The following is a 12,026-nucleotide window of genomic DNA, read 5'->3' on the forward strand; positions in this document are numbered from 1 at the left end:
CTCATCTCTGCCCTCCTCTAGGGTCGTATTCTGTGCCGGCAGTGGATCGGGAAGCACCGGCGGCCGTGGAACGTGACTTTCCGGATGAAGGAGAACATGCTCCGACTTTGGGAGCCCATTCCACATAGAGGACTCTCTCAGCCTAGACATGGGGGAGGCCCCCCCAGCTCTAAATGATATACACTTTGAAGATCCCCCATGGAAGGCAGCCTCCCTGGACGCAAAGAAGATGGGGGGGTGGGGGGGGGAGGGGAGGGGGAGGGAACTGGGATTGACATGTAAAACAAGCTTGTTTCTAATTTAAATTATAAAAAAAGAAAAGGGAAACATAACAGACACTAAGGAAATCCAGAGAAACATCAGATCATACTTCAAAAACCTAGACTCCACAAAATTGGAGAATTTAAAATAAATTTAAAATAAATTTAAAATAAATTTAAAATAAAAAGTTTTCTGGATAGGTTCTACATACCAAAATTAAATCAATACAAGATAGGCAATTTAAATAGACTTATAACCCCTATGTAAATAGAAGCAGTCATCAAAAGTCTCCCAACCAAAAAAGGCCCAGGACCTTTTCAGCACAGAATTCTATCAGAATGTCAAAGAAGAACTAAATTTCAATACCCCTCAAATTGTTCCACACAAAAGGAACAGAAGGCACACTGCCAAACTCCTTTTATGAGGCTAAAGTTACCCTGATACCCAAACCACAAAAAGATACAACAAAGCAAGAAAAGTATAGACCAATCTCCCTCATGAACATTGATGGAAAAATACTCAATAAAATGCTGGCAAACTGAACCCAAGAACACATCAACAAAATCATTCACCATGACCAAGTAGGCTTCTTCCCAGAGATGCAGGGTTGGTTCAACATACGGAAATCTGTCAATGTAATCTACCATATAAACAAGATGAAAGAAAAAAGAATACACCACATGATCATCTCATTAGATCCTGGGAGAGATCAGGGATACAAAGAATATATCTAAACATAATAAAAGCAATATATAGCAATATGGCAGTCAACATCAAATTAAATGGAGAGAAACTCAAAGTGGTTCCACTAAAATAAGGAATAAGACAAGGCTGTTCACTCTCTGTGTATCTATTCAATATAGTACTTGAAGTTCTAGCTAGGCCAATAAGACAAAAGGAGATCAAGGGCATACAAATTGGAAAGAAAGAAGTCAAACTTTCACTACTTGCAGATGATATGATAGTATACATAAATGACCCCAAAAACTCTACCTGGGAATTCCTACAGTGATAAACATCTTCAGCAAAGTGGCAGGATACAAGATTAACTCAAAAAATCAGTAGCCCTCTTATTTATAAACAATAAATGGGCTGAGAAAGAAATCAGAGAAACACCACCTTTAAAATAGCCACAAACAACATAAAACATCTTGGGTTAACTCTAACCAAACAAGTGAAAGACCTGTATGAACTGTAAGTCCCTAAAGAAAGAAACTGAAGAGGATATCAGAAAATGGAAAGATCTCCCATGCTCTTGGATAGGTAAGATCAACATAATAAAAATGGCAATCTTACCAAAAGCAATCTACAGATTTAATGCAATCCCCATCAAAATCCCAATACAATTCTTCACAAACTTTGAAAGAACAATACTCAACTTCATATGGATAAACAAAGAACCAAGAATAGCTAAAACAATCCTGTATAATAAAGGAACTTCTGGAGGCATCATCATCCCTGACTTCAAGCTCTACTATAGAGCTATAGTAATGAAAACAGCTTGATATTGGCATAAAAAGAGACAGGTGGATTGATGGAATCAAATCAAAGACCCTGATATTAATCTGCACACCTATGAACACCTGGTTTTTGACAGAGGCCAAAATTGTACAATGGAGTGTATGCCCAACAGTGGGAGAGTTGGTTCTTGTGGCATAGCTATTTTTGTCTTTTGAGGAATGTCCACATTGAATTTCATAGTGACTGTTCCATTTTGCACTGTCATCAACAACAATTAAGGGTTCCCCTTTTCCCATAACCCTGGATATCATTTCCTCTCATTTGTTTTAATTAATCATGGACATTCTGACTGGATTATGGCAGGCTCTCAAAAGAGTTTTTTGTTTTGTTTTGTTTTGTTCTTGGGATATTTTTAACTTTGTTCCCTTGTATTGACTAGTCACAGGCCACCTGACATTGGTAGTATTGCTTCCTAATATTTTAGCTTGAAAGGTAATTACCAGAACCTTGCCAGGTCCAACCTTGTACGTTTCCGTAGGACTATTTCCAGGGTCCAAGAAGTGTAATGGCATATGACTACATGTAGGCTTTCAGATCAGAACACACTCCAGCCTTCCACAATGCTTCCAATTGCTGCCACACATATACACACTAAAATCTGTTCACCTCCATCTCTGTCTCCTGCACTGACAGTAATATACAGTGTCACTAGTAATGAGAAGCTAGGCCAAAGGTTCTCAAGAGCTACAGAAGGAGATGAGCAAAACAAAACATAAACCCCCACAAGGACAATGTACCCCAGGATACAATGCTTGCCTATATGTACAAAGCTCTGGGTTTAAAGTCTAGCCCAAAACAAAAATACTTGACAATAATAAACCATACAACAGAAACATAATGCTCATTCAGTCAGCGTTTGCTACATCGTGATTTTGAGGCTGGTCTGGGCTCAAAATCAAATTTCAGAGGCAGACAGATCTCTGTGAATTGAAGGCCAGGCAGCTCCTCATAGCCAGTTCCATGCAAGCCCGTGTAACATAGTAAGACCCTGTTTCAAAACTGATGAAATAAACCAAACCCCACAAGGAACAACAACAACAAAAAAAAAAAGCACATTTCAGCTCCAGTTGAAAATGAAAAGCATTTTCATTTTCAGGACAGCAGGCAGGACAGCAACATAGAGCAAAAAGTCCAGGGAGGGGAATGGAGACAAGAGATGCGAGAGAATGGCCACAAAACAGGATTCTGATCAAGTGGTGAATTTTATTTTTTTCCAGCTTATATAGTCAGTAGTATGGGGTAAAGGAGAGGGTGTGAAGAAGCCAAGAGCCAGGTGTTAGTTTAAGCAGGATATTAGAAAACTATAGAAGGAGGATGTTGGCAGGGTAAAAAGTTCATGGGTGGTGGGGAGAGGGAGGGTTACCTAGGTGAGTGGTGGGACACAGGAGGGTTGCTTAGGTGTGGTGGGATGCCGGAGGGTTGCTTAGGTAAGTGGGCCTGTGTTTGGAACAAAGGATTGATGTCTGGGTCATGTTGTTCCTTCTGGGTGCTCATGCTTCTAGAAGCCATTTATAATCAAAAGACCATTCTATAACTCTATGGCTTGCCAAGTTTGGCCTAAAGGTTCATGCCAAGCTGTAAGGCTCCCAACAGGTCACTGTGGTACATGATCAGAGTCCCTCAGCCTTAGAAGGCTATTTTGGAGGACTATTTTTTAAATGTTGTGTGCCTGAGTGTTTTGTCTGGATGATGCCTGCCCACCATGTGCCTGCTAGTACCTGAGGAATCCAGAAAAGAAAGGTCAGATTCCCTGAGCTGGAGTTATAGATGATTATGAGCCCCCATATGGATGCTGAGAATTGAATCAAGGTTCTTCCAAAGGGAGGAGCAGTTAGTACTCTTAAATTTTGAGACATCCTTGTCCTTCCAACTCCTGGAAGGACCACTTTTACCCATGAATTCTAGACTAGCCTGGGCAATACAGACAGATCTTCCTCAAAAATTCATACACACACTCAAAATTGAATGTGAATGGTCTTAGGATCTTAGGGTTCACTGACAATCAGGATGTAGCCCCATGAATAGGAATTATGCATGGGCTGTGTACACTGTGGTAAACTGGAAATGAGTCAGGAGGATTCAGTGCCAGTCTGGGCTATGGGAGTGATAGTCTCAAAATCCAACCAAATAAACAATAATCCAAAAGCAAAAGTTCCTTTTTGTTCTGTTTTTGCAATGATGGGAATGGAAGCCAGGAGCCCAAGCATGCTGGGCAAGAGCATCCCCAGTTACAACAGGATATAGTGCAGGCTCCTTGCTAGCAGTTCTAGTGGTGATTAACAAAACAACATGAAATGAACGTTTCGGCTCTTCTTCATGTTAGACTCTCTGCTAAGGAGGCACAGAGAGAAGGGCTTCCCACAGAACTACAATGAGTGGAGTTTATCTCCATCTATCTCACCAACTACACCACCAGTGGCCAACAGTGTGTCTGCGCCTGGAGACCCGGGGGATCCTTGAGTTTCATCTGGAAGCCTTGGAGTACACCAGTGAGTCAGCCTCGCTCAGCACTAGCTTATCTTTTTCTCCTTCTGCAACACCTGCTCTTCCCACAGCACCTGTTCTACCTGATAGATAGTGAACACAACTTTCTATGAACAGACTTCCAACAGATCAGAGCTCCACATTAATTCCTAGGCTGTTCCAGCTAACCTGTCCTCCTCCTACAATAACAAAACACCTTACAACTGGCAGGACTCCTCCACCGATTTTGCTATCTTCTCTGCTCCCATAGTCCTGGCAACTGCCCATCTGCTCCTCTTTGTCCCTGATAATACTGTAGTGGTCACATTGGCAGTTTCTTTACTACACCCCTCAAATACACACAAAGAGAGAACCTCTTTGATGTTATCAAAGACTTGCCTTTCCAGGTACCTAACCATACATACTCATTAATATGATGGAGTAAGTGTTTTAGAGTCTGGTTCCTGTGGTGAGCCAAGGAACAGACCTGGGGAAAGCCCTTACAAGCAGAGGAAAAAGAAAACCTCCTGTTGTAACTTTAAATGAGTGAGGTGAGTTTCAAAGGAAGGGTTGAAAACCTACTTGATAGAGGAGTGGCCAGAAGGTTGTTACAGTGGTCTGAGGAGAGACGTGTACAAGTCTAATGAGAGGTGAAGGTACTATCTTAAGGTTATGTGAAGATATCAGTAGGATAAACACAGCAAGGCTGTCATGTGATAAAGGGAAAGGGCATCCAAGGCTCAATAGGAAATGATTCATTGAAAGAAGCAGTGTCTGCAAGTGAAAGACCCTCAGACTGAGGAATCTCTGACCTGGACAATTGCCCAAGAATTCAATATCCAGTCCAGTTGATGCAACACACAAGAGGCTTTAATGAATGGTGAACATTTATTCAAATGGGCATCCTCAGCACGCAGGCTAGAGAGAAGCCCTGATCTCCAGGCACAGGTGTTTTTAAAGGCAAAAACCACAAGCTTAGGGAGGGGCCACCACCCTCTGACCATTGAGTATGTGACCAGAGTCATGGGTTCCTAGGAGGCCCTTTGTCTTGAGGGGAGGGCTGGGAATCAGATGGCCTCCTGTCCCACCTATTGTAAAACCCTCAGGCCTCAGGATGTGCTAATCAAGTTGCTGCTATCTCTTTGTTTCATAAGGACCCTATTTGTCAACTGTTGACTCTTGGTCAGTGGGGCAATCTGTTTCCTTCATGAGCTCCCCGGGAGAGAGTGGCCATCTAGAAATTCTTGGTATCCACTTATCTTTTTTTTAATTTATTTATTAGTTCTGGTTAGGGAACAAGCTTGTTTCAAGTCCCTTCTCCCTCTCCCTCTCCCTCCCTTCACCCCCCAACCCTCCTCCCCACCCCAGCCCACCCCCACCACTCCCCAGGCAGGGTAGGGCCCTCAACGGGGGCTCTGCAAAGTCCACCAAATCTTCCTGTGCTGGTCCTGGGCCCTTCCCCATGTGTCCAGGGCCAGAGTGTAACCCTTCATGTGGGATGGGCTCTCAAAGTCCCTTCTTGCACCAGGGAAAAATACTAATCCACCATCAGAGGCTCCCTGGAGTGCAGAGGCCTCCTTATTGACATCCATGTTCAGGAGTCTGGATCAGTCTTGTACTGGTCTCCCTGACAGCATCTGGGGCCCATGTGCTCTCCCTTGTTCAGGTCAACTGTTCCTGTGGGTTTCTCCAATCTGGTACAGACCCCTTCGTTCTTCATTCGGCTCAGTGTATATCTGTGGATGTCTGTCTCTGCTTCCATCAGCCATTGGCTGGGGACTCTGGGATGGCATAAAGAGAAGTCATCAATCTCATTTTAGGGGAAGGGCTTTTAGGTTATCCTCTCCACCATTGCCTGGATTGTCCGATTGTGTCATCCTTGTAGGTCTCTGGAGATCTCCCTGGTTCCAGATCTCTTCTCGGACCTATAGTGGCTCCCTCTGATATGGTATCTCTCATCCTGCTCTCTTTCCTCTATTCCCCCAACTCAGTATTTCTGCCCCTCCATTTCCTTTCCTCTACTCCTCTTCTCTTGCTCTTATTGTAGCAGCTCCTTCCACCCCTACACTCATGCCCCCAATTAGTTCAGGAGTTCATGCCACTTCCATTCCTGGGGACCATTTATCCCTTAGAGTCCTTCATGTTTCCTAGTTTCTTTGGTGAAGAGCATTATAGGCTGGTAATCCTTTGCTCTATGTCTAAAATTCATATATCAGTGAGTACATACCATGTTTGTCTTTTTGTGACTGGGTTACCTCACTCAGGATGGTTTCCTCTAGTTTCATCCATTTGCCTGCGAATTTCAAAATTCCATTGGTTTTTTTCTGCTGAGTAGTACTCCATTGTATAGATGTACCACATTTTCTCAATCCATTCTTCAGTTGAGGGGCATCTAGGTTGCTTCCAGGTTCTGGCTATTACAAACAATGCTGCTATGAACATGGTTGAACATAAGTCCTTGTTGTATGAACATGCACTATTTGGATATATACCCAAGAGAGGAATGGCTGGATCTTGAGGTAGACTGATTCCCATTTTTTCTGAGCAACCGCCACACTGATTTCCAGAGTGGTCTTACAAGTTCACACTCCCACCAGCAATGGAGGAGTGTTCCTTTTTCTCCGAATCCTCGCCAGCATAGATTGTCATTGGTATTTTTTATTTTAGCCATTCTGACAGGCGTGAGGTGGTATCTCAGAGTTGTTTTGAGTTGCATTTCTCTGATGGCCAATGATTTTGAGCACTTTCTTAAGTGTCTTTCAGCCATTTCAGATTCCTCTGTTGAGAGTTCTCTATTTAGTTCTGCACCCCACTTTTTAATTTCATTGTTTGGTGTTTTGGTGGCTAGCTTCTTGAGCTCCTTATATATTTTCTTATGGCCTTGTAAGGGAGTAATTGCTGGTGGCTGGCAAATTCCAGGAACTAAGTCATAGTGGCCTTGGTCAGTTTCTGGGTCAGGCCGCCCTACATTCCATTTGGGGAGTTTCTTTATCTGGGCTTTATTTTATTTCTTTGCTAATTTTTCAGTCTTTCGTTTCCTCCTTTTTTTGCAAGGTTTTAATCTTAAAACCTCAGGGGACCTCAATGTTCGGTATGGCTAGATACTGTTGAGTAAGGACAAGGGCCTGAGTGATAGTCTCTCACATATAACTGTAAGAGCCTGTTGAGGAGACAAGGGCCAAATGTCAGGAGCAGGAGGAGTATGAACAGGGGTCCTATTAGAGTGGAAACTAAGGTGGTCAACTATGGGGTCCTGTTGAACCATCCCTGATGAGCCTCGGCCTCCTTCTGTCTTTGAGCCAATCTTTCTCTGAGTTTGGCCATTGAATCCCTGATACCCCTGAGTGATTAACATAGAAACCATTCCTCTTTAAGGGCAGCACAGAGTCCTCCTTCCTTCAGGAACAGCAGATCTAACTCCCTCCAGTTCTAAAGTTCCACCTCTGCCAGGGAAGCCAGTGACTCTTCTAATTTAGTTATTGACCGTTCTAATACCTTTAGGTCTGTGCCATGGCATTCCTGAGTTCATTATATATCATATCTGGCCTGGTTTGATTAAGGACAAAGAAGGCTCCCTGGACCAAATCAAATATCCATTGTCCAGTCGAGGGAGTATCTTCTTGGGAGGCAGTGGCAGGGGAAGGTCCGGTGGTAAATGGGACTGCGGTGGTGACCAAGGCTGGGGCTTTAGGTGTGGGGGGCTTAGGTGTCCCCGGGTTTCTAAGGACTAGATTGGGCCCTATGGCTCGTGGGGAAGGGCTCTCTGTATTTCCAGGCGGATTGTGAAGATAACCCCTTTATCTAGTCCTTGGAGATACCATCTTAATCCCCAGGTTTTCCCTTTTAGCCAGACAGCATAATTTTTCTTGCCATGGTTAGTGAGTTCAATCCTGAAGGGGAGGCATAGTGCTGAATCACAGATCCAATTTCCCCAACCGCCGGGAGAATTACAGTTTCCCCGTGGGCGGGTGTAATTCCAGAGCATGGTTATTAGATCCCAAGATGAACTTGGTTCCAATAGACATCCCCAGTGGTTTCACATCCCTATTTGCTGCAAAAGTATTCCTGGTATGCCCCACATCCTGATCCTCATTGAATCCCTTCGGGTTTGCCGGGCTGGGGGCAGACATAGAAGTCTGATGCTGCTAGGAGACATGGAGCATGGGGCTAGTACAGCCCCAATACCATCCATCACCTATCTCAGTCCAGGCATCTCCTTTTGAAGGGAGTCTGCCCCGTAGGTGTGAATATCCCAAGTCTCTAGTCCGGCAGCCAGTTGACAAAAATCCTGGGTAAGGACCGGCCACCAGGTGCCTGGTGGTTAATTGCCAGAGGTGGACCAGAGGACCTCTCCTGTCTGGGAAATTACCTGCCAGGTCAATTGCTGAGGGGCATGTGGGGTACTCTTAACTGGGGCAGGGAAGAGAGAAAACAACAGGCATAGCAAAACAATTAAATATCACGTGTAAGTCTTAGCTTGAGCGGGTTTTGGGTGAGCTGCAGTCTCCATTCCGATGCCTTGTCCTCAGCCTGATCCCCCCTGCCGCCGACCTTCTTGACATGTGAGGCGTGGACCCAGTCAGGGATCCTGTCCACCTGGAGTGCCGTAGGGGTGGGTGGTCAGGAGCACAGTATAGGGGCTCTTCCAATGGGGTTCAAGAGTCTTGGATTGGTGACGTCTGATGTACACAGTGTCCCCAATCTGGAATGGATGAGGCACAGTAGGATTTCTGGTCTGGTACATTGCGGCCAGTGGCTTCCAGATCTGGTTTTGAATAATCTGAAGGGCACGTAGTGAAGTACTTCAAACTTAACAAAGAAATAAAATAAGGAGGCTTAAAAAAACCTCCCACATTAAAAGCAGGGTGGCCTGACTTAAAAATCTAACCAAGGCCACAATGACTCAAGTCCCTGGAATTTCCCAGCCGGAAGCAATAACTCCCTTACAAGGCCAAAAGATAGCCTAACTAAATACCAAGAACTTCCAAAGGGCCACCCTCCCATGGGGTCGTGAAGATAAGAACAGACTATCCCACCAGTTAATGTAACAATTGACAAAAGAGAGCCCCTGAGAAACCAAAGAGATAGCTGCAATTACTGGTTCATTCCGTGGGATGTTGACCCAACTGGTGAGGGAGGAGACCATCTGGCCCCAAAGATAAGAGACCTTCAAAGGACTTGTGACTCCAGTTATGTACCGGAACCTCCTCCCCTCCCCAAAACCTTGTGATTTCTTCCTATAAAAGAGTCCTGCCTTTAAGGAACAGGGCTTCCTTGGTCTGTCGGACTGGGAGGCCCATTTGCACAAACATCCCACAATAAACTTACCTCTTGTTTTTACATCAACTGGACTGGACATTGAGTTTTTGGGGAAAACCGTCCAATGCGTAGAGGCTCCTCAATCTGAGGGTCTTTCAGTAGCCAGGCCTGGAGGGAAGAGGAGTCAATGGGATGGTTAGAATCAGTGGAGAGTATATCCATGATGGGTGGGGGTCCTCCAAATAAGATCTCAAAAGGCCCATGCACTGAGGGGTTATTCCGAACTCGGAATAGTGCCATGGGCAGGAGCTGTACCCAGTCTCTAGTGCCAGTCTCTATGGTCAATTTAGTTAGGGTCTCTTTAATCGTTCTGTTCATCCTTTCTCCTCGGTTGTGAGGAGAGTCTGCAAGAGCTGTTAGCAATCGTCTCATGTGGACTGATGGGTGATAAGGATGGATTCAATGAGACCTGTAAAGGCTTGAGGGTCCTTCGAGGAGGGGTTATGGGTTTTCCAATTATAAAGATCCACAGAGGAGAAGGGCCAATACTGGAAGCGCCCCTCCCCTATTAGCCTGAGGGGTAAGGCCTAGATGATCCCAGGGTCATCCGGTCCCTCTGCTGTCCTGTCTCTGTGGGGCCGTAGTTGGGTGGAGGGTGGTGACGGGTCCTGGGGGTCTCTGGTAGCTGGTGTCAAGGTGGAATCTGGGGATGGGGGTCCCCAGACAGATGCCAGGGGCTGAGGTGCCGCCAGCTGGGAATTAAGATATGGGGGAGGGGTCCAGGAGGAGGAGATCCTCCTGTGTATCTGGCAGGACAGGGGAAGCTTTGGGTCTAGGGTCGGGAGTTCAGGACTCCATCAAGGGAAGCAGAGAAGAGATCGTAGGAGGAGCTGAGGGAGTGGGGAGAAGTGGAACATGGGAAGGTAAAGGTGTCAGGCGGCGCCGAAGGAGGGGGTGAAAGGAAAGGCCTAACCCAAGGGGGAGGATCTCGGCTCAGGCTTTCCCAGGTGACAATATAGGGAACCTGGTTGGGGTGGCCCTGTGATCCTGGCTGGCAAACGCAAGCTTTGACCTGCAAGATAGTAGTAAGATTAAAGGTGACATCCCTTGGCCAACCCACATTGAAAGTGGGCCATTCCGTGAAACAGAAAGTTCACCATTTCTTCTTTCGAACTTCAACAGATTCGTTGTGGGCTCGTTTCAAGACATCTTGCCAATGATCTAGTGTCAGGCTCAAGGGGGTAGTTAGTTGTTGACACAAACAGTAAAAACAGAAGGACAAATAATACAGCTGGGACAAACTGCACAGCAGAGGAATGGCGCCAAACCAAAATTACAGAAGGGGAAGGAAGCTGAGTCCCAGGGCCGGCTGTCCCTCGGAGAAGTGAGACTTCGTCGCCTTCCTTCCTCCAAACAACCCTTAGACTTCCGTCCAAGGCAGGACCAAGGGTCTCAGGGCACGTCTGCTTCCCGCTGTGTTCCTTACTCAATATAGGTCCTGCACAGGCACAGATTCAGATCCATCAAAAGACTTAACAGGACACAACATCAAACATATAGATTCCAAGCTCGACCTTACCTCCAACTGGCAGTGGAGTTGAATCTGGGGTCGACCAGGTCTCATGGGACCTCCAAATGAAAGACCCTCAGATTGAAGAATCTCCGACCTGGACAGTCGCCCAAGAATTCAATATCCAGTCCAGTTGATGCAACACACAAGAGGCTTTAATGAATGGTGAACATTTATTCAAATGGGCATCCTCAGCACGCAGGCTAGAGAGAAGCCCTGATCTCCAGGCACAGGTGTTTTTAAAGGCAAAAACCACAAGCTTAGGGAGGGGCCACCACCCTCTGACCATTGAGTATGTGACCAGAGTCATGGGTTCCTAGGAGGCCCTTTGTCTTGAGGGGAGGGCTGGGAATCAGATGGCCTCCTGTCCCACCTATTGTAAAACCCTCAGGCCTCAGGATGTGCTAATCAAGTTGCTGCTATCTCTTTGTTTCATAAGGACCCTATTTGTCAACTGTTGACTCTTGGTCAGTGGGGCAATCTGTTTCCTTCATGAGCTCCCTGAGGGGGAGTGGTCATCTGGAAATTCTTGGTATCCACTTATCTTATGGCCTTGTAAGGGAGTAATTGCTGGTGGCTGGCAAATTCCAGGAACTAAGTCATAGTGGCCTTGGTCAGTTTCTGGGTCAGGCTGCCCTACATTCCATTTGGGGAGTTTCTTTATCTGGGCTTTATTTTCTTTGCTAATTTTAGAACTGTCGTGATATGGGAAAGCTGCAATGCTGCAGTTCTGTAAACTAATCACCTTGTCCTGGAGTAGTTTGTTTTTAGAGTTGTTATTTTAGGGTTGTTTTGCCTCTGTGTATGTCTGTGAACCATGTGCACGCAACAGCCAGAAGAGGGTGTAGTCATTTATAATTGCAGGTCCAATGGGTAGTTGAACTTGATCCTCTGAAAAAGCACAGCCAGTGCTCTTACCTGATGAGCTATCACTCCAGTCCCATTTCAGGTT

This window comes from Cricetulus griseus, chromosome 6 (assembly GCF_003668045.3).
Source record: "Cricetulus griseus strain 17A/GY chromosome 6, alternate assembly CriGri-PICRH-1.0, whole genome shotgun sequence".
NCBI lineage: Eukaryota > Metazoa > Chordata > Mammalia > Rodentia > Cricetidae > Cricetulus > Cricetulus griseus.